This window comes from Thalia democratica, chromosome 3 (genome assembly GCF_965202585.1).
Source record: "Thalia democratica chromosome 3, ktThaDemo2.hap1.1, whole genome shotgun sequence".
NCBI lineage: Eukaryota > Metazoa > Chordata > Thaliacea > Salpida > Salpidae > Thalia > Thalia democratica.
Window position 1 is genome coordinate 3,327,668 of NC_139167.1, and position 25,723 is coordinate 3,353,390.

The 25,723-nt window shown below is 22.2% G+C and overlaps 2 non-coding genes across 2 annotated transcripts; both read right to left on the bottom strand.

Annotated features, from left to right (window-relative positions):
* Window positions 1–9,550: 9,550 nt before the first annotated feature.
* On the bottom strand, window positions 9,551–9,623 carry Trnaf-gaa (transfer RNA phenylalanine (anticodon GAA)). The gene has a single exon. It is a non-coding gene; the product is annotated as a tRNA-Phe (tRNA).
* Window positions 9,624–10,672: 1,049 nt separating this feature from the next.
* Trnay-gua (transfer RNA tyrosine (anticodon GUA)) lies at window positions 10,673–10,758 on the bottom strand. The gene is given in 2 exon segments: window positions 10,673–10,708; window positions 10,722–10,758. It is a non-coding gene; the product is annotated as a tRNA-Tyr (tRNA).
* Window positions 10,759–25,723: the final 14,965 nt, after the last annotated feature.

The window sequence follows — 25,723 nt, forward strand, 5'->3', positions numbered from 1 at the left end:
ATCAATATTTTCTGCTTTTAATCCATCAACAGTGATTTGAGTACAGAAAATAATTTTAGACTACTAAATTTACAAAAGCTTAAATTATGGCAAATCATTTACAAAATTACAGTTTGATATTAACGCGGTTTGGTTACCGTTAAAAAATCTTAAATTTTACAAACAAAATGTTAGTTAAATTTTTTTAAAATTGTATACTTGTTTAATAATAATCAAAAAAGATTAAAAACTGCTATATTTTGAAACTACAGTAACCTCTCGCTTATTTACGCACATTGTGTCCAAATAAAACATGCGTAAAGATACGAGATGTACTAAATATGCTTACTATAATGGCTGCTTATTTATATTGCTTCTAGTTTAAAGCAGACTGGGGGCTTTCCCAATTTTAAAAATTTGTTTACTTTATTTAGAAATATGAAAACAAAAGATAAAACTATATATATATTGAAAAAAATTATATTTATTTAGAACTACATTTCTAACTAAAAATTTTTAATTATTTTAATAATAAGTAAACTTTATCTTTATCTTTATTTATATGAGACTTACTCTTTTAAAAGACAATACTCAAACTAAGCTATTATACTGGACTATGTAATATTTATAAAGAAATATTTTTTAGTCTTTTGATACAAAACGGAATATTTAAAACGACTTTTTTATTAACGCTTAAAATCATAAATAAACCACCAACAACATTGCAGATCGGTAAAGTGAAAATTAGTAAATAAACTTTTTAAAGTTTTAAAGTTGTATTTTGCAAGCATAACAAACTGTAAACTTTAAGATTTTAAAAGCATCATTATTTTTTTCTAAACTAGTTTAAGTTTTAGAAACTAAAGTTTTGTTTTACTCAAGTATATATTAGAACATTTCTCTGGCATTTAATAGTTTATAACACTCATTTAAAAAGTAAATTTACATATAACTTTATACATTCGCTTTCACAGAATGTAATGTTTAAAAAAGCTGTTTTGATTGCCAAACAAAGGTTAATGACTTTATTTTGTCGACTTAATAAAATAGAGTTGATGAAAAAATTTAATTTTAAAAAGTTTCGGAAATTAAATTTGTTTACTTGCAAGTTTAGTTTCAACTGTTAATATATCTATGTTTTAGTTTTTGTTGAGTTATTATTCGGTAAAGCATACTACAGTTACTTAAAGTATTTGTATACATATTTTTCTTTTATCTACAAAGACTTATATTTTCAGTGTATAACACCCAAAAATTGTTTGTGTTTGTTTCTAAAACCTTAAAAGTTGTTTGACTCTTAAAGGACATTGAAAGCAAAGGTTTTATGCTACTTTTTTGTTATACATCTAGCTTTTATCAAATTAAAGTTAAACTCTTTATAACCATTTTTAAGTTAGTCTTTTAGAGTCTTACTTTTTACCTAAACAACTTTGTAGGTTACTTAATAACTAAACGCTTAAAAAGGTTTTTAAAATTTTTATCAGGCTTACTGTCCTGGACAAGACGTTAAAGGTTTTCAAGCGATATGCTACTAAATAATCAATGAATTTCACCGCATGACAAGCAACAACAACATCCGAGACAATCCTACGACCGGTTTCGTCCTAGTTTGTTGTTGTTGATCTTGCGGTAAAGTTCATTGTTTATTATTGAAGGCATAAAACATTTCAACTTTGTTGGTGATGGCCGAAATGAATACTGGCTACTAATAACCGAAAGATTTTTACGTGCACCAGGCCCTAAGACCAATTATTTTGAGCGTTCTTTTTTGTCGTTTCATAAACACTAGTATAGTTTCAACTTAAAGTTTATTATTATGTAAATTTAGCTAAATGTCATACTTATAAAACTTTTATTGCTTTTTATATTTATAGTTTCTATATAAACTTAAAAAAAATAATAATTAGTTAAGTAACTATAAATTACTTGTAGCTGATAGAATAAGATAAAATAACAAAACTAAGTTAAAAAAACTAAAGTGCAGTAGTTCAATATAGACAGTTAATTTTTTTAACTTTTTTTTTAGTTTAAAAAAGTATATAGTTTTTTTTTCTTGAGTGAGGTTACTATAAGTTCTATAGGTTTTGTAACTTCTTTTTAGTTGTACTACAGAGTTAAAGATTGTATTTTGAAACTGTCAATTTTACTTAAATTTATAGTGCTATTTACTCTGAACAAATTTATATGAATTAGAGATATTATAAAATAATTCTAAAAATTATTAAAGTTGTGTTATACCATGTAAGTTTTGTTAAAAAGTTTATGCTTATTGACTCTTAAATTAAATTACTTTATTAAAAGCAGTTTTAAATTTTCATAAAAAATAAAAGCTGATTTGCTTTTGATCTTTTCTAACTCTAGTATAAATATTTATCACATTGTTTTTGAAACTTAACTATTTAGGATTGTATAAAGTAATCAAATATATGTTTTCACTTGCCTACAAACCTATTAATTGATTTACGAGTTGACTACTGTTATCAGGTTGATATTTACAGCTTTAGTTTAAGTTGAGCCTAATGTCTTCTCACATGTTTACCATATTTTTCCAGATTTTACTTTTAACTGATGATCTCTTTTGTTGAGTGAAACATTGTTTTGAAAACAAAATATTAAAATGTTTGAAGTTACCAGTGTATAAACTATGACTTTTATCATAAACAACATTATTATAACTGTCAAATATAGTATTGTTTATTGAACACATATAAAAATCTACACTCCAAAATAAACTGATGTAATGAAAAACCTTTAGACTATCGAGCTACCAACCACTTGTTTACTTTTTTTTGAGTTATTCTTAAAATATATGTAAATATTTTTAATTTAAAATTGAAAACAGACTAAATATTATGAATATCAAACTGTAATTATTCACAGTTATAATTTTTTATAGCCTTAACAGGATTAGAATAAATTTAGTTACTACCTTTTGTGTAGGTATAGCTACACTATTTTAAACTACATTGCAGGGGCATGTGTGCCACCCAAAATAAAATATAAGTAAAAAAAAGAATGCAATATCTTTATCCTTTATTGTTTATTTATTCTGCTTAAATTTCTTTTTTTCAACTATGTTTATCTAGTAATCAAAAAGTTAAACGAAATTTTGAATACCAATTAGTGACACGTTAGGAAAATTACCCAATATACTGATTCGGTGCGCAAACGAAAATGCGCACCGATGTTGATGAAAAACTCCATAAGGAAATATTTTTTTACTTCATTAACTTCATAAGAATTTAGACTTAAAAAGCACGGAACTAATGTTGTGCACCGCTGTAGTATAACCTTATGGCAGATTTTTCTACAAAAAGTTTACAAAAATACGTCACGCTTAAAGGAAAATTAAACAATTTTACAAGGTTTTTTTATGCTACAATAATGTTAAGGCTACTGCTAGTTTTGTGATCTTTATTATTGTAAACATACAAGAAAAAGCATGTCGGCCTATGAGAAATAAACTTTGTTTGTGATTATTATTTTAAACAAATACAATCAGATGATTTAAACTTAAAAAGTATACTTTTAACTATTTTACAAAGTTTTAATAAACTGTAATAACAGTTATAAAGTTGGTCTATTTTAATTTCTGTGCAACTTTATTTAAATTATGTGCAATGAAGTGTTCTTATCACTGTTATATTGTATATTAAAGAGATTGATATTTTTTTGTAAATAAAAAAGATACTTTCGTGTTATTGAACGTATTCATTTTTAAAGATATAAAGTTTACTGTAAGTAGTAAAAACAATTTTTATTTAATAAGTTTACATTTGTGCAAATATAAGTAATTCTAATGAAATTTATACTTATTTTTTAATTGTTAATTTTTGTTATATATAAGTATTTTTTAAAACAGTTACTTCTGACTTATTTTACTTAATGAATTTATTACAATTATATTACTTGTAATAATATATTTTCATCGCTAATTACAAAAGTTTTAATTTAGGGGATTTTTTTAGAAAAAAAAATTGCGCACCCCCTGACCAAAACGCCACTGCTACATTGTGACTTTTGTAGAGTTTTTCAAGATTTATAATGCATAAAAATATGATTTTATAAACTTAATTTAACTCGGACAAATTTAAGTATTGCTCTTTATATTAAACAAACTATCTATTTAAGGTTAGAGTTTCGTTTAACACTAAAAATATAGATTCGATACTTAAAATACATTATTTAATGCATTTTAAATTTATTCATCTCAATTTACGTTAGTCATGTAATAGAACTGCACATGTTTTCCATTAATTTCGAAGGTTACATTTTTTTTAGTTAATCTTGTAATTAAAATTGCTTCAAAATTTATAAGATTTGAAAAAGTAATTTTTTTCATTTCAATGAAATTTTTTAAATCATCAAGTACGTTAAAACTGATTTAGAATTGAAATATCTGATCTTTATTTTTTGCACAGAAGTTACATTTTCTAAACATGATTTTTTAAAAGTTACATTAATTTTATTAAGAACTTTGTATAAGTAAATTTATTCATCAAAAAAGTGTTGTTAGATCACCAGAGTATAAGAAGGTACAGAAAAATCAGTTATTTGTTTTAAAAAACAAAACTAATAACTTATCAACAGTTAGTACTAAACATTGAATAATAATAATTCATAACTTATAAAATTCAAGATTTAAAATGTTTACAATATTATAAAAAAATTTCATGTTAATAACAATTTAAAACATATAAAACGGTTAGTTTAATATGTATAAATATACATATTTGTTCCAGGTGAGTTAAAAATCAAATTTAGGAAACAATGATACAAATGTACAAGAGAAGATAAAGAAGACAAACACAATAAAATATGTAATTAATAACTTAAACGGAAATCAACAAACTAAAAAAATACAAACTACACAAATTTGCATGGTTGCCAATTGACTGTGTTAAAAAATTAAATAAAAAAACAAAAGTTGTTTACATATTTACAACTAGATTAATTATTTGCTTTAAAAACGTAAAGTTTTTTATTGTTCATTACATTACTTAGACATACTATTTACAAAAAAGTAAAAAAAAATACTTGAACTTTTTACAAATGTACAGAAATGATGGTTTGAAAATTTTAAAACTGATAAGATACAAAATAAAATAAAAAGTTTTATAATCAAAGAAAAACTCTGTACAATTTTACAAGTTATTAGTTTAACCACTAGAAAATCAAATTTATATATACAAATTTACAGTAGTGCCAATATACTTAGAATATAAGTTTTTTTAAAATAATTATATACAAATTTACAGGTAAATACTTTTTTTATAACAAAAAGTTTTTGTATTGCACAATTAGTAATAGCTTCAAAATTAGCAAGATAATAAAACTTCAGCAGTAAAACAAAATTATGTACAAATTTACAAAGTAAGTACGATCAAATAAAATACAAAATATTTTAAAACTAATTAGTTATTAATTTAATATTTACAATAAAGTACCATTACACTTACAGAAATGCCTTTTTCAAAAAAGTTCTATACAATTATACAAGTTTATATATTTTAAAAGTTAGATACAGATAAACATAAGCTCATAAATACAAAATTAAATAGATAAAAACACAAAATTGAAACAAAAAAAATATTACTGTACAAATTTACATGGTAGTTAACTTTTTTCAGAAAAGTTTAAAATATTTTGAACAAATTTTCGCGTTATTTTGAAAAGCTCAACAAACTTTTTTACAGAAATATACAGTTCACAAAAAATAATAATTTCTTGGTAAACTAAACTATGTGCAAGTTTACAAAGTAAAAAATAGTCTTCAACAACGTCTGAAATACGGATAAAAAAATCTACCAACTATACAAGTTAAGAAAACTAAAACAATAAACAACAATCAAATACAAACAATCATAAAAAAGACTACAAACTATACAAGTTAAGAAAATTAAAATTATAAAATGACTACAAATAATTTCTATACAAAATTAAAGGTGTGTCACTTTTCATGTAAGAAAATAAAGCATACTGAAAATGTAAAAACTGAAATTAAACATTTTAAGTTGTTTTTTACACTTTTGTATGTCTATCAGACTTGTTGCAATTTAAAAGTTAAATTCAAAAATCTGTACAAATTTATAAATTAGGGAGAGCTTTTCTTCAAAAGTTTAAATGTTATTTTGATATTTACAAAATTACAAAAAGTGCCAAGAAACTGTATAGACTTAAATTTTGTAAATATTGTATAAAAAATTTTCATTTTTTTATTATTAATTTGAACAGTTTAACGGCTAAATAGGCAGAAATTTTATGTTTTTTACAATGATTTTTGTGAGTGGATAATATTTTTCCTTGAACTTTTAAATTGAAGCCACAAAATATAAAATAAAAAACAACTGTAAAACTTCTATACAAATATACAATATAATCTCTTTTCTTTTCATACAAAGTAAGTTTTTACAAAAAAAAAGGTTTAAATTTAACACCAAAATCGAAGCAACAACTATGAAAAAATTCTCATATGATACAGCCAAATAGATAAATATTTTGCTTACCGAATCTATCTACAAATACTACAAATATCTACATTTTTTGTTATTTTTTACAATCAAAAAATAAAATAAAACAACAATCTACAAAACTACTATACAAGTTTACAATGATACAGAATGTTTTCATACAAAACAAAGTATAAGCAAAGTTAAAACATCAATTGACAGACAAAAACAACTGTAATTTTTTCAATGACTTTAATACATAATAACAATTTAGTAAGACATTTGTTTCAGGTTTTTTTTTAACTTTTACAAAAACGTTAGATAAAGTTTAGTGCAAATAGTATATATTAGTAATTAGTAGTTTTCTTGAACTTAAATATTTGGATCAATAAGTACACTGTTCACAAAAGAATGTAAAACTTATATACAAATGTACAATGTCATCATATTTTTCATATAATATGAGTATTTTGCAAAAAGAAAAGTTAAAATTTTGTATGAATTTTGTGAAACAATCAAAATAATAAAAAATTAAATCTCTAAGTCACCAAGCTACAAAACAATTACACAAATTTACAACGGTTCATACATAAGTATACACAAAATTTAAAAATACACCGACAATAAAAAAGTAACTTTAAGGTGCTTAATTACTTACATAGTTTAAACAAAACAATAAACTAATAAACAAATTTTAAAAAAGTTTAAAAAAGTTAAATCAATAAAACACAAAACTCCAAAATCAATCTACAAATATATAATGTCATCATAGTTTTAATATAAAAAAAATAGTTTGCAAAATAAAAATATGCACCAAGTCACTTTACAAATTTACAATGCTAACATTTTTTTTATAAAACAAAGTATACACAAAATTTTTATTTACATCGACAACAAAAATACAACTATAAGTCGCTCAACAACTTATAGAGTTAAAACTAAACAATAAAATATTATTTAAACAAGTTTATATTAACAAAATAAGAAATTAAGTCAATAAAAACACAAAACTACAAAATCAATAAACAAATTTACAATGCTAAGAATGTTTTGTTATAAAACAAGGTACATACCAAATTAAAACATACATCAAAAATAAAAATATAACTTTAAGTCGCTCAACAACTTACAAAGTTAAAAAAAAATAAAATAAAAATTTAACAAGTTTATATAAACCCACAAAATAATCAATAAATCAATAAAATCAAAAAATTACAAAATCACTATACAAGTTTACAATGCTAAAGAATTTTTTGTAGAAAATAAATTAAATAGTTAAAATGGTACATACAGAATAAAAAAATACGTTGAAAAAAAAAAACTATAAGCATCTTGATGACTTGTATACATAACAAAAACTAATTTTGGCTTTGAACATATTCAATTTACAAAAAAAAAATAACTTTGAGTCTTTAACAAAAACACCAAGTTACAAAATAACTATACAAATTTACAATTATACAGAAAGTTTTAATACATAATAAAGTAAATACAAAGTTTAAATTCAAGATACATTATTAATCTTATCGATTACTTATCTACATAATAAAAAATTAATAAAACAAACTACTTTACAACTTATATTTACAGGAGAAACACATTTTTGTGTTTTTAGCAGCATTTAAGTCCTTGAATATTTTTTGCGTTCTATTTACAAGTCCATTACTAGTTACCTGTGATAAAAAAACAATATAGTTATAATTTCTGGTTTTAGCTTAAAGCTTGGATCAAACTAATTACTTTTTAGTTACTAAACATACATTAGTTTTCTTTAAAGTGTTTAGCATACATATAGTTTATTGATACAAAAACAAACTTTACAAGTTTATAATCACTTTTAAAATCTGACTTAAACTTAGATTTCACCTCACAGTTAACTATATTTAAGTTAAGTTGTTTATTTAAAATACTTTGTTTAACACATAATAGGTAGTTATAAGTTGAAACTAAAACTTACCAATAAGTACTACTAAAAACTATTTAGCAGTTTACTACCAAACGTATTAATCGACTTTCTTTATTCTTTATAGCTGTTTTTAACTTTAGGTTAATAAATGATTCCTGTTTGTAGATTTATTTTTTTATCAAATTTAGATTAATCGAAAACAAATATCATTGGTAAAATAAAATTTTACTTTTAAATAACATAGATATCAAAAAATTACCAAAGTAAAAAATTAATAAATGCTGTTACTTTATAACAAGTAAATTTTTATTAGTTAACAAAGGTTGTAGCAACTCTTATTGAACTTAAAATTGTTTCAACTTATAAATCTGCAGTAAAGTTTTTTTAGCTTTGTTTCTAAACTTATTTGTTTCAAAAATCTTTTTGCTGAGTTTTATATCAACATATATTTTATAAAAAAAATGTTCAGTCTTATATGGCCAAAATTTTTAATTATTATCTAATAAGTATAAGGAAATCTGCTTAATTTAATTTAAGGAAATATGCTTAGTACAATAAAGTCTACTTCATTTAAAAAACTATTTAATTAAAAATATAATCTTTTAATTATGTCTCCATTGTATGAACAGAGAAAAAAAACAAAAACTTTTAATTTCCGTGTTTAAGAAAATTTATTTTGTCATTTTACTTAATTTATTATTTTTTTATTGGGTAGATTTCATAAATTGGATTAGAAAACTGCATGTTTATTAATTTGTAACATATAAAATATAAAATAAATAAAGTATATTGTAAATACATATTTCAGTACAAACTGTTTATAATCAAAAAAGTAAATCCCAATTAATAAATTTTATTACATTTTTAAGTTATTTTAAGCTTTTGTTTCAGTTAATTAATAATAATAAATATTAAAATAGATCAGTTAATTTAGTAAAGCTTTAAAAAAAAGCATACACTAAAAATATGCACTTAATGCTAAAACGGAAAAATATCTTAAAGCCCAACACTTATGCAAAGTTTCAAGTTGTAAGAGATTTTTAAAATTTTGATACCTTTTAAGTGGTATAACCAAATAAAAAACAATGTTTAGTAGAAATTTGCATAAAAAAGGGCCCACAAAAACCTGTGTGTGGTAAATTCAGCCAGTTATATGTAAAAGACTACCAATTAATGCCGACCTTACTATTAAACAACATCTAAAACTAAAAAGAAGTGCCTCGACCCGGGATTGAACCAGGGACCTTCAGATCTTCAGTCTGACGCTCTCCCGACTGAGCTATCGAGGCACACATTCAAATTGTGGTTGTAGCGTTTATAAACACAAATTAAAGCTCATTAAGCTTTAGTTTTGTTTGTGCAAGTGCTACTAAAACAATGAATTCATATGTGTTTGTTTTAAATAATCTTGATTGAATTTTGCATTTGAAAAGTTGAGCCTATTAAAATCATTTAAAATTAATCAAAAATTAATATCCAAATTTTTATGCTTTTCCATACTAATATTTGTAAGAAAAAAAAGAAATCTTATTACGTAATAGTAAAGCTGTAACTTTTTGATAAAATTTGAACATTTTCAGATAAACTTACAAAAAGTTTTGAAGTTATATTCTTCGAAGTTGAATAAGTTTTTATAATGGATAATTAGCGAAAAAATGTTAATCATACTTAAATTGTCTACTCAACAATAGTAATAATATCAACAAATTTAAAAAATAGCATAAAACTATTAATTTATATTTATAAAAGATGATAAAGCTTAATATAAACATAAAGTTACTTAAACTTTATGTTTTGCTTGCAACTTATATCTTTATAAAGTTCAAATTTTGTTAAATGTTTAAGTACAAAATATATTTTTTTATATCCATATTTTATATTTCAAAAGTTCTTAAATTTAATTTAATTTTATCTTATAAACCAAACCATACTTTAGTTTAATAACTTTTTTAAATAAGTAATATGAATTAGTAATATTGTGAGCAATATCTTAGAAGTATTAACTTTAAACTATAAGTAAAACAATCAAATTAAAGGAACTAACTTTGTTTTGTAACTATACTTTCAATTAATATTGATAATAACAAGTTACTTATAACTTTTGATAAATACAAATTGTTAAAACTAAGCATTCTGTAATAATAAATTTATAAAAACTAATTATAAGCCTTTTTTATCAATAAGGTTTAATTTTAATTCATTATTCTGAGATAGTAGCATTACTTATGTTTACTTTTGCTAATCAAAAACAAGAATTATAAATTTCTTAAACCGTTCATTGGTTTTAGCGATAAAGCAATAAACATTTGTTGATTACAAAAATAACTTTTAAAAAAAGTCCTTCGAGCCGGAGTCGAACCAGCGACTTATGGATTTCTAACATTCTGCTACAGTCCACCGCTCTACCAACTGAGCTATCGAAGGCGCTGCGAAAATTAACTATGTTGCGTTTATAAAGTTAAACTTGAGCATTGTAATCTGCATAATATTTGCTAAGTCTATTCTCCATAAAACATACCAAACAAATTTCAGTTTCAATTTTGCTAAATTATTGTTTTGAAAACATATTGGGGTTTTGAAAGTTTGTAATAAGTTTTTATTTACTTGTTAAAAAAAATACTGTTTATAAACTTTGTAATATAAGAATTCATACAGTGGATTTTAAGATGTTTATAGCTTTTGTTCAACTTAGTTTAAATTTTTGTTGCTTTCTAAACTTTTTACTTTATTTTAGTTTATTTTCTTAATTAATTTAACTTAAAACAGCTTAGAAATTATGTTAAAATATCAAAATTATGTTAATTTTTAGTGTTTAAATTGTTCAATGGTTGTGTTTTAACTAATATCAGAGAATTAAACCTCATAACTTAACTTTTTGTTAACTTAACAAGTTTATTTAAAAAAAGTTCAAATCAATAAAACCTATAATAAAAACTTTTTTTTACTAAAGCTTTAAATTTGTTTATGTTAGTATTTATTTAATAAAGTAAAAAGTTGAAAACTCTTTAAATTAGGTAAACATATTTTTATAAATATTATATAGTCTTTAAATAACTTTAAGCTTTAATAACTCAAATATATCTCTATGCTTCTCATATATGCTACATTATGTATTTAATTTTAAACTGTATTTTAAATTTAATTTTATTTTTTTATCAACTTTTAATTTGTGCTATAGATAAAATTAATATGCTTAGGTTTATTCTAAACAAGTACTATATTCAACTTAGACTTAGTTGTTTAAAAACTTTAGTTTAACTTTCTAAGACTATTTTTAAAGATTAATGATTTAATATACTTTATATCTTTACAGAGACAATTTAGTTCAATTATAGACAGTTTAATCATTTTCAGAGTTTTAAGAACTCTTAAATTTATTTGTGTTAGAAAAAATAAAGTTTTAAACCCGCTTTGAACTACATTTACCAAAAAAGTATGGTTTAAAAAATAGGTTACTCATAGATACTTCTATACTTATAAAAAAAAGTTGATATTATAATATAACATTCTTTTGTCTTAGTGACATGTGAATATACAGTATAGCTTCAGGCCTTTTTATAACCTATCTGACAATTTGTTTAAAAATCTTTTAACAGTCTAGTCTAGACCAGTGGTCTTCAAGCTGATAAAAACCCATACACACTAAACTGCGAATAAGAATTTATGAAACCTTGGTGTGAATTATACATTTATAAATTATGATTAGATAAAACTAAAAACTAAACTAATTTAATATACTGGGAAGTTCCAAATATAAAAAACAAAACCGTTTATGACTTAGAGTTCATTACTCTAAATGTTTAGTAGACTTCCTAGACTTAATTTGGACAAAACAAGAACTTTTAATTGTTTAGTAAATTTTAATCTAAGTTTTAAATGCTAATACACTTGAAATAATACAAACAACTTAAATACTTCATTAGATGAGAACAATGATATTCGTTTTAAACTTGCAACGACAACAATTTAATTTTTGTTATATTCAGTATATAATAGTGAGTTGTCAATTAATGTTCGATAAAGTTTTAATTTGACATTTATTATTACTTATGAAATTTACAAACTTTATTAAAATATTTAGACTACTAACTTTTATTAAAGATTGTGTTAAATTATTAAAATCATCAAAAAGCACTTTAAAATTATGAGTCTTAGTATTTAAAAAAAAACTTTACCTTGTTTTTAAAACAATGCTAGTTACACCATTTGTGTTGAACAACAAACTTGTAATTATTAACTTTAGTGAAAGAATATCCTACCGCAAATATCATTATAAATACAAATATTCTAAAATTTCTTAAAAAAGTTATTTTTTTTACATTTAAGATAATTGTTTATATATTTTCAGAGTTTAAACATTTTGACTAATTTTTTTTTTTAGGTTACCGTTTTAAAACTAGCTTTTAAACTACATTTAGAAAATATTTTGTTTATAAAACAGCATACTTATACTTTGGCTAGACATTTCTAAACTTGTGTAAAATTTGTTGATATAATAACATAAAATTCTTTTGTCTTAGTGACATGTGAATATATAATATAGCTTCAGGCTTTATATAAACTATATGACAATTTATAAAAAAAATTTTCTAGAATCTAGACAAAGTTGTCAGTAAAATATTTGTGACAAAAATATTTATTACCGCAAATAATTTTCCTTACTACTAGTCACACAAAAATATTTACAAATTTACATTTAGATTACTTTATATGTAAGCTATTTAGATCGCGTAATTAAATTTAAATAATTTTATAAATTTGTCCATTTACTTGTTTTAAATTGTATAGTACAACGTTTGTCCTCAATGAACTAAAGGTATAAATTTATAGAAAATTTAAGTTAGCCTACCAAATATTTTTTATGATTTTAAAAAAACAAAACATGTTAGATTTTACTTGTTGCTACCTTATATATGTTATAAACTTTTATACTGTCTAACAATCAAATATAGTTAAATTTAAATTAAACACATACCTATATAATAAAAATAAACTTTAGGATTTTACACATATGAGAAGATATTACGGTAAGTTTTGTTTATTAATTTACAAAAAAAATCGGTACAACTTTGATTCATACTTTATATACATATATACTTATCAGAGAGGTTTTAGACATTACAATAAAAATGCTACAATATACAAAACTTTACAATAACTTCAAATACTTAAAAAAAGTATATTAATGTACAAAATACTGCTATACTCGACTTAAATATGAATATTTTAAATATAAAAGAAAAAAAAAGTGTATTAGTATTTACAATCCCTTATGTATTATAAGTAATTTTTTTAAATATTTTTAGAACAAAATTTAAATAGTAACAACTATTTACAATTTTACATTGAATTAAATATAAACATTAAAAACTAAAATCAACTACTTCTCTACAATTTTGCAATTCACAACCCTACTATTTGCGTTAAACTTAATTAACAATAAATTTTTATAGGTAAATTTATATACATATATATATCTAAACTGCTTTCAAGTAAAAATAACAGTTTTTTTTAAATAAAATGTTTAAATTGACGAAGTAAAAGAAAAGTGTCAATAAACATTTATTTGACATTAAATTACTGTACAAATCTATAATCTGCTAATTTTTTATGCTTCACAAAAAGCCAAAAACACAAAAAAAAAGTACTGTACAAATATATATTGACACCGCTTAACAAATTAAAAACACAAAAAGTTAAATTAACTAAATCTTTACAAATTTACAAATCTACCCATATTCTTTGCATTTAAATTAATACCGAAATGAACAATTTTCTGTACAAATTTACAATGTGATTACAATTAGTTTTCATTCAAATAAAAAATGTTTTTTTTTATATACAAATTTACATTAACAACAACGTCTTGTAGAAATACTAAAAAACAATGAAAACAAAATACTGTACAAATTTACGTTGAGACCACTTTATTAAATAAAAAGAACAACAAATAAAATTAACAAATTTTAATCTGTACAAATTTACAATTCGCGACCGGTATTCTTTGCACTTATATTAGAAATAAAGCAAACAATTTTCTAAACAAATTTACATTTACAATGTCTTCTATAAAATTTAAAAATAAAATGAAATAAAACATAAATTAGTTCTGTACAGATTTACAATGTGATGCTTGTTTGTTTATGCGAAAAAAATAAGACTTATATACAAATGTACAACTAAATTAGTTTGAACCCATCAAATTCAGAAAAAAAAAAACAGTATAAATTTACAATTCACGGCCCGTATTCTCTGCGTTAAAATTAAAAAAAAAATAGTACAAGTTTACATTGCAACCTGCTTGTATAAACAATAAAAATCAATAAATAAATTTAAACTACGTACAAATTAATAATGTGATGATTGTTTGTTTATGCAAAAGTAAAAATAAATTAAGTGAAAACTTCTATACAAACGTACAGTTAAATTACTTTAAATTCATCAAAAATAAAATCTGTACAGATCTACAATCATGTTAAATGAAAAACTAAGATTTGTTTACAAACATAAAATTAAAGGAAAATAATAACGACACTTTTATACGAGTTTAGAATAAAATATAAATTTAAAACTTTATACAAAATTACACATACCAAGAATACAGCCAAGAAAAAAAAGACTTTTTTTAAATCAACGATGATAAATTAAATCTCTATAAATCTACAAAATTTCTATTATTTTTCGTATATAAACATATGTAATTTATGAACAAGGTTTTAGTTAACTATGAGTAAATTATCAATTGATAAAAATTTATAAAATCAAGTTAAAAGAAACTATTTACAAATATACACTGCCAACTTTTTTCGTTATAAACATATCATAAAAAATAAATAAATAATAAAATAAAAAAATATTGTACAAATTTACAGTTAGGCTGTTATACATCATCGTTATCCAAAACAAAATTACAAAAAATTATAAATTTACAAAGCGACATTTTAAATAAATCAATAAATTGATGACTAAAATAAACTTAAATCAATGTTTGCACAAAAAAGCATTCATTTTCGTTAATCATACATATGACTAAATCAAGTACAAAAATTAAACGAAAAAGTATACAAATCAAAATTCGAAAACCTATAAGATGAAAACTTTATATACAAACTTACAATAATATATTTGAAGTACGATATGTATTTTAAACTGCGACAATGAAGTTAGATTTAAATAAATTTTACAAATTGTGAATTAAAGCTTTTGTTAATATTTGAAAAGTTCTGTACAATATACAATGTATAGCACTCGAACGAAAATAAATCATAAAAATAAGTTTCAAATAAAAACTTATAATCAAAACTTCAACAAATTAACAAATATATCACTTTTTAAGAACTTGAACAATAAACAATAAACAATCAAAGTTACACAAGTTACAACTAAAAGTTTGTACAAATATACAACTAGTTATTTATAATATTATGAGTTAATCAAAACAACAGAAATTCTTAATAAATTAAAATGAGTATTATAATGTGCCCGTATAAACTACTAAGTTATATATATATATAAAGTTTTTTAATTGTCAGCAAAAGATTTTTTAAGTCGGGAGTGAGCAAAGTAGTACGGCTCTAAAAGTTATTATCAGCTTGAGAATATTTTGTGCAAAACAAATAAAATTTTTGACAAGGAATTTTTCGAATATGCTTTTTACTTGAACTTCAGTATTGGTCGTTAAATAATTATTTCACTGCAAGTCTAGTTTTAGAGATTATTTTTTCAAATTTTGCCAAAAACTTCGCAGAACTATGGGGCCGGCAAAATTAAGTTAATTAGTTCGAGTTCTGAAAATTTTTTCTCCTAAGTCTGACTAGAAAAACAGCCCAGCCCTACTTGACTTAAATAATTACTGAAAACTTATCAACAATATATAATAAATGTTGTTTACAAATATACAGTAGCCCCTTTAGTTTGCAACAATATGAAAACATGAAACATTAATCTGTGCAAATTTACAATTGGTTCCCTTTAATCTAAAGTATTTATAAATAACAAGCCAATTTAAAAGTACACCAAAAAACTTTACAAATATACAAATAATGTTGCTGATTTTCGAGAAAATAAATCTTCAAGAAAAAAAACCTTTATAAATATACAAATTGACATAAACTTTATAGCTAGTTACAACATTACGTTAGTTAAAATATAAGTACAAATAAATTTTTATGAAAATTCATAATCAAAAGTAACAACTGTAATAATCATATTATTTACAAACTTACAACTTAAAGGTAGATCCCCCCAAAAAAACATAATACTACATATAACATATACACAAAATATATTCTACAAATATACAATTGAGCCTTTTTTATATGTGAATAGATTATAAATAAATAAACAATCTGTACAAATTTTCAAAATAGAATACTTATTAACAATCAATTTAAATATAAACATTTTAAAAGGAGTACATAAGAACTGTACAAATTTACAACAGTAAGCCTTAAAAGTATAAAAAGAAAAAACTGAACAAATACTGTATAAATTTACATTAGACTGAGTAGCTTTAAAGAAATAACAAAACAACTAAACTAAAGAAACATTCACAACTTAACAAATATACAGGTAAAAACAAATAAAACAATCAAAGAATAAAGAAACTTATCAAACATGATACCTATGTATGGTGTTAAACTTCTAAAACATTTATTAGAACGAAATTATTAATCGATTTTGAAAAAAGTTACTTTGAATTTTTTTTTGCAGATTGTTTTAATGCTTTCGAGATGAATTACCCAATTAGATGATCGTTTATTTTAGGTGACTTTGCTGAAATCCTCTAATTGTGTGGACAGTACACAATACCTGAAATAAAAAAATCTTCGTTAGCATAAAAAAAAAATTGTATTGCTTGATAGAGTCTAAAATAAAGCAAATTGACAAAAACTGTTTAAAACAGTTAATTTGAACACAGAATGATTTAAAAATTTATAAGACAAAGTTTTAGTTGTCAGAAAACAATATAGTATTGTCGTTGTAAATTTAAGTGTTTCAGTTTCGTTTAGTTTATAAATTTTTAATACAAGGTTTATATAAATCAGTTTATCTTTTAAACACATAATTAGTTTAAACATACAACGTTGAATGTAGAAAATTTTGTGGTCATCTTTGATTAGAAAACTTGGAAAAATTTACGTACACAATTTCTCATCATTTTCTGAAGTGCGCCTGTAAAGTTTAAATATATTGTTAATTAGTTTATTTTGCAGTTCGAAATTTAGAAATTGTACTATAAATTTTTGTTAAACGGTATTTATCTAAGTTACGATATTTTTTAAGAACTTATCAAAAACAAATGCTTTTTTTATAATTTCAAAGGAGCGTTAAAATTGTATAAAGTTTATTTTTTCAAAAAAAACTTGAACTTAAATTAACCTTTGACTATAGATTAAATTGGAACCCTTATTTTCATAGTTTAAAGTCTTACACATTGTAATGTTTTATTGTAAATTTAAACGCTTACTATATATTTTGAAATTATTATCGATAACTGCTTATGCTATCACAACCTATGTCTTATAAAATATCGTTAGACAACTGTATACTATCAGTTACAATTAATTTTTTACTAATGTGAAGTGAGCGACGTTTTATGACGTCATATTACATTAGAATACTAATTTCATCACATAATTTATAAACTTTAAAAATTATTCAACATTACTTTTACATTGAAAGTACAGAAACATTTATGTAAGATATAATGTTGAAATTATTTTGTGTTACTCAACATTAGTTGTCACTATGACGTCATAATTCGTCACCTTTGTCCCATTGAAACCATTAGACTTTAATCTTTAGCCTCTGTCCATAAAAGTCAAACCTTAATCCATAAAAGCTCTAAAACTAAACACTAAAAAACCCAAACCAAACGCCAAAAACCAATATTTCTTTGGATTTTACTTATAACTCATATTTAATACGTTATTTAAACATATATTTTAAAAATTACGGTACCTTAAAAACACAATCAAATACTAATTAACAATAATTTTTATGTTCTAATCAGAAGGATTATTTTATTGTACATGTTTAAGATAAACTAAAAAACCTTAGTAAAATTTTTATAAGTTCTTCTAACTAACTTTTTTTACTTCAAAACTAAAGAAAAAAAACGTTAAACTTAACTTAATCAAGCTGATTAAAAACAAATTAGATTATTTAGTAAAATAACGCAAAAGCATTTACCAAGTTTCAATTCTTAATGCTCACAAGTCGGTATCAAGTGTCGACTAATAAATGTTTACTGACTTATAAAATAAACGAGAAAAGAAAAAAATCATACGATTTATTGTCTTTGTTAACAATTAAAACATATTATGCCTTTATATGGTATCTGTAAGCGATCTACAATGTATTGTAAAATTCTACTTACAAATTGCCTCCGAAAGCTACTTATAAAACTTTGTGAAATTCTACTTACAAATTGTTTCCGAAAACTACTTGTAAAACTTTGTGAAATTCTACTTAGAAAGTTTTTGGTGACTTCGTGAAACGCCGATAATTTACCGTGAAAACTTACTTAAATAATATATGGTACGATTTTTACCGTGTATTTGTTTCCTGATTTGATAATAATAAGTACTTGCGTATTTATTACACTACTTCCTTAAACGTAATAAAAAATAAATTGCAGTTTTGAAATTGAAAACAACATTTAGTTTAATTTATATTAATTAGCTGGTACTAATATCTAGTATACATATACCTAAAACTTTAAAACTATGCATCACTTAATGCCGTAAAAGTTAACTAATTAAATAAAAGGAACAAAAAGTACTTAAAATTAATATAGTTATTTTCAAATTCTGTGGAGTATTTTTATACTGTTTGTATTTTTAATAAGTTTTTATACAGTCTATGACTGGTCTATGTGACAAACTTTTTGAACTATCTGATTAAAATTGTAGTAAATCATATTTTAGTTTAACACATTTTAGTATCTCAATATAATTTTCTTAAACGACCCCTTAGCAGAGGTTTAAAAAATAATCACTTCATTTATAAATATCGCCCCTTTACTAGTTAGTACCCGTTTACTTTTTTACTCACTTACGTATTACAGTAGCCTGATAGGTAAAATCGCCTGTAAAAATAATTTACACATTGGGATATATTACAAGAAAAAATAAATATTGTTAAGTTTTGAAATTGTAGCAGTTTACTTCAAACTTGTTGTTTTAAGAAAAACAATTTCAAATAAAAATAAAATTTGTTCGCCAACTTGCTAAAGTATTAATAAATTTTAAAAAGTTTTACTTTTGTTAGTTTCGTAAATTTTTTTAAGGTTTTGTAAAAATTTACTAAGAGCAGCTTATATTTTATACAGTATTTGTGCAATAATGTATTTATTTCTTATGTAGTTTATGAAAAGTATTTCTGTATATAAAACATTAAGTAAAACTAGATATTTAAGTTTTTACTGAATAATATACAACATTAAAAAAGTGAAACAATATATAACAAAACTTTAAACTGGTTTCGATAATGTAAGTAATTAATTTAGAAACTATTTGTATTTGTTGGTTAGAATTACAATTCAAAAAAACAAATGAAAATAAATAGTTTATGAATTTAGTATTTAAACGTTTTTATTTACGGTTACACTGTTGATTTATTTTTTCAAATGTTTGGCTAGTTTGAAATATAAAAACTCACAAAAAAAAAACAGTAATGTCGTAGTTTAAGTTACAGCGAGGAAAAAAAAAATAATAAAATTTTTAACTACTTTTAGTTATATAAATAAATTCAAAACTAATACTTTAATAATGTTTTACTAATCGATAAAGCTGAAATTATTTTAAATAGTCATTTCTATACAAAATTATATTCTGGTTCTAAATTTGTTCTGTATAAAGAGAAAATCTTACAGTCTTTATACTGTGTATATCGTAATCTGTATTCTAAGGACTAGCTTAAAAATTAACTTTTATATAATCGTTTCGGCATTTAAACTTAGATAAAAAAAAGTTTTATGTTTGTTTTGGTTTTCTATGCATAATAATCAATTATTTTTGTAATTTCTATCCTTAAAATTAATTAATGTGTAAAACACAGTATTTGTCAACTATAATAAAACGTTTTTGTATCGGAGATTAAAAAAAAAAATTTTAATTTATTTTTTTAATCAAAGCCTTTTTAAAACTATAAATAAAAATAAAACTATAAAATAAGGAATTATTTATTGTCATATTTCAATGGTCTTTGTTTTAAACAAAGATCATTGAAATATGACAATAAATCATTCCTCATTTTTCTTTGTCAAACATAAAAAAAGTTTGCAAATAATACTACTTCTTATTTTTTTGTATTTTGTATCTTATACAGATTTTAAGTCCTTCTTTTTAAGCTTTCTAAGATTACTTAACATAATTTTTCAAAATAAAAAACTTTTCTAGAACTATTTACTATTCTTGTAAAGTTTTAATTTTTTTACAAAAATCTTCTTAGTTTGAAAATAAATATCCAATACTATATAAAACTATACTTTGACTTAAAAACTTTAAAAAAACTCGGGTTTAAACATAAACTAAAACTTGTTGTTTTATTTTTTTTTCTTACTTAAGATTTTATAACTTCATCCAAGTTTAACACCGATTAATATTTTAATTAGTATCATTTTCCATAATAAAATGTAATATAATTTCCTTGTATTTATATAAACTATGCTTATAAATAAACTTGACATCTAAGGCACTAACTTAAAATTTTATATATCTCACTATACTTAAACTGTTATATATTTAAATATAATACATTTTAAGTAAAATATCTTAAATTAAAAAAAACAACAAATACATACATACAAGTTTTATTGATTATATAAAGTATTTCAGCGTGAATAGTTTTAGAAAAGTTATATACATGAGAAACCAAAAAATTAATCAAAAAAGTAAGTTTTCAAATAAAGCAAGTATTCATATTAATATCCTGTACAAAAACACATTTCACAAAAAAAGAATTTTAAAATCCATCGTTAAAAACTTTACAAATTTACAGCTGACAAGTTTTGTGTAGATAAATTACAACTAAACAAAATAAGATTTGTACAAATTTACATATAACAGAAATAACACTGATAAAAATAAACAATAAAGAAAATCTGTACAAATTTACATTTTGTCCCTTTGAAGTAAAAAATCAATCAAAATCTGTACAAATTTACATTTCTGCCCCTTTTAAGTAAAAAACAATCAAAATCTGTACAAATATACATTGGGCGACTGTTGTAACGTGTATTTAAAATGATATCAAATAAATAGTAAAAATCCGTACAAATTTACACATAACAGAAATAACACTAACAAAAAAAAACAATAATCTGTACAAATTTACATTTTGCAACCAATCTGTACAATTAAATATAAAAAAAATTAATCTATAAAAACTAACAACAGCGAATATTTTTAACACCGATAACAAGAAAAGTATAACTGAAAAAGCAACAAAACGTCTGTACAAATTTACATTATAATCTATTATTAAACCAATAAAATACGCAAAAAAAGACTCTAAACAAAAACACCTGTACAAATTTACATTATAATCCATTATTAAACCAACAAAATACGCAAAAAAAAAGACTCTTAACAAAAACATCTGTACAAATTTACACTATAATCCATTATTAAACCAATAAAACACGCAAAATAAATATTTTAAACAAAAACACATGTACGAAATAAGTTTCATAAGAGAAGCGCATCAGTTTAAAACAGAAAAGTAATCTTTACAAATTTACAATTAAACAAGTTTTTTGACCATGAGTAAATACAATTAAGTAATTTCAAAATCAACAATAACTACATGTACAAATTTACAATTATAAGTATTGAAGACACCAACAAAAACAAATAAAAAAGCAAAATAATTCAAACTAACAAAGATCTTTAAAAATTTACAATATAATAAGAATAAGTTTAAACTCAAAATCAATATATAGGTATATAGACAAATTTACAAAATCTACTATCTAACCAATTAAAACACACAAAGAAAATTATTTTTATATAAAAAAAACAATGAAGATTTTGTTACGCAAGATAAGTATTAACTAAATCGTAAAGACTAAATTTAAATTGTCACATTTAAACTCAAAATCAATGAATAGGTATCTGTACAGACTTACATTATAATTTAAATAAAGTCAAAAAAAGATTAAAATCAAAAAATATATATTTACAAAATTTACATGTAGCAATGTTTATGTTTGTATTTAATAAAATAAAATAGAACAAAAAATTAATATATTTACAAAATTTACAAGTTGGTCCTTATTCATGAGTAAAACTGAATAAAAGAATAAAAAACTTTTTTTCAACTATATAAAATATTTCTTTTTATTATTAATATACATTAATAGTTATAAATTACTGCTCAAATTAAGTTCCCTTTTCAAATTAATAAAAGATTAAAAAAATTAAAAAATATGTAAAAATTTTACAGTATGAGTAACGTATAGTGCATCGATAAAAATACAAAATTAGTGTTTACAAATTTACAATAAAAAAGTTTATACTATAGACAAAAAGAACAAAATAAATTCAAAACCAGCAAATATTATACATACAAAATTACAATTAAGCAAGTTATTTTCATTAATTTAAAACAACAAAAAAAATTACCAAAAAACATCTATAGAAATGTACAATTTTATCATTTATTATACAACAAAACAAAAACACAAAAAACTTTATGAACAAATTTACAACTATGCGTACTAAAATTAAAGATAGATTTTTTAAAACTCTCATTTTATATATTTATATATTAACTTTAAAAAATTTTAGACAAACTAATACAAACTTACAAGTATAAAAAATTAAATAATTGAAACTAAACTTTAAATTTTTGAGGAAAATAGGTAATAAATTATACAAATTTACACTATTGTATTCTGTAAGAACTTGAGCGACACAACATAAAACAAACTAGTTAAACTCAAAACTATATAAACTTTTTATAAATTTACAACTTTCTCGAAAATTTAGATAAAACTTATTATCAAACAAAAATTAGTTCTCTACATATTTACAATGTCCTTGTTTTTTTAATAATAGAATTTTATCAAAAATATTTAAATATTCAAGTGCTATACAAATATACACTAATATTTATTTCACCAGGATAAAAAGTTACCACAAATTTTTAGTTATTTTCTCTGTACAAATTTACAATTTTACTATTATTTCTATTTAAATTGAAGAATTTTTTATTTTACAAATGTACAAATTAACTTGTTTGCTACAAAAAATACAAAACTAAGTGTTTTATACAATTTATGCAATTAAGGTATTGTAAACAAGGTATAGTTTCAAAACTAGTTGAAATTACTGAAAAAACTATTTTATTGTTTACATATTTACATAAAGTTTAGCAATTATAAATGAACTTTACAGACTTTAACCTAAAAAACGCAAATATAAAAAGATGATTACATTAAAGAAGAATTTTAAGTTGTAAAAAACTCTGTACAAATATATAGTGAGTCACCTTTTAGATTAAGTGTAATTTTAAAATAAATTATATTTTTACATAATAAGTTTATAAACGTATAATCAAAAACTTATTTGTAACAAACTAAGTAAATACAAGTTTACAATCCAAAGTTATAAACAACGAAAAATAACGTTAGAGTATTAAAAAATGTATAAAAGTTTTTTTTTACAAATTTACATTTAGGCCTTGTGCTATGAGAAGAAAAGTATAAAAATAAAATTGTCTTTACAAATTTACACAATAAAAACAATAAGAAAATTTCTTTTTATAAATAGATAAGTATTTGCATGTGCCATGTTTATATACACAATATTTTTTTATTCTGTACAAATTTACATGGAGTTTTATCAAGCCAACAAAAAATATTTAAGCACTAAAACAATTTTTACAAATACACAAATTAGTTTATCTTAAACTTACAATTGTCGAATTTAAATATTGTATTTTTAAAAAATTTACATTGAAAACTAGTAAGAAATTGAAGTTTAGTTATTTCTGATGCCCAATAAAGTGGTCAGATTGTAGAAATTCCGAGACCTGAAAATAAATAGCTTTTAATATAAATTATTAAAGTGATACTACCATCTTGAAATTTTCATTATAAATTTAAATTACAGAATTAACAGAAGACTTTTAACTAAGTAAAAAGGCTTACCTTATTAATCGCAGTGATAAAAAAAACATTGATTTTGTTTAGAAAACATCGAAAATTTCACAAACAGGTCAAACCAAATACGAAAGGTTGGTTGAAGCTTTTCTATTAAAAAGTTAGAATTTTTAGTTAAGAAATAAACATTGATATTGGTTTTTATTGTACACTATTTATCTAGATTTTCTAAGTGTTTTTTTATAAAGAGCTTTTTTGATGATAAACAATGTTGTATAATGTATTATATGATAACTACAGTTATCGTTTTTATAAACTAATTACTATTAAAATTATAAATAACAATGCGTTTTGCTTAGTTTCTTATTTCCTACGAAAATAAGGTACTTTTTAGTTTTAAAAATTCAGGTAATTGAAAATAACCAAATAAAAAACAATTTATTTTAAGTATGCATGCTGTTTTCAATACTTGAAAAAAGCTTAAAATTTCTGAACGTTTGAAATAACGAAAACTAAAATTTTATTAAAACTACTATTTTCCGTTTTTATTTTTTAAAAGCTCACACTAATCTTAATTTAAAATTAATTTAAGCTGATACATATTTTTTAATAACTACCTAGTTAAAAACTTATATTAAGTCAAAACTTACTTGGTTTAAAATTGAACTCTTATGTTACCAAGCCAATACGAAACACTAACTGAAATAAATTTTACAAGCTTAGTAATTAAAAGAGTATGAAAAAAAAAGAAAAAATATCAGGCGACAATTTTGTTGATGTTATGAAGTTTGTCTGCTTATTTGGTAGCTGTAAGCTATTTATAAACTATTGTGAAATTTTAAATATTATGTGAAATTCTACTATTAAAAGCTGTCGTTTAAATGAAGTGCTAACATGATTTTGAAAACCTTATTTGGTAATGTTTAGCTACTCTCAATATATAATTTTCATGTTAGTTGTTTGTTGAGTAAAGTTTTAATTTGTTCCGGGTTTTGTCAATTTTAAAGTTATGACCGTTTTTAATAAAATTTAAATTTTTTAAATAGTAAAGTTTGATCGAACTTACAATATATTTTCAAAAGAATTACTTAATAGTTTCAAGTATAACAACATTTAGTTTAATCTAAATAAAAAAGTATAATTTAAAACAGTACTTTCTGTAAATAGTCTTGTTGTTTCTTATATTAGTTCTTTAGAAATTTAACTAAAGACTTATCCGTAAAAATTTTTATCCTTCTACAGAAATTTTGGCAAGTTATCTAATAAGCTTTTAAGTTT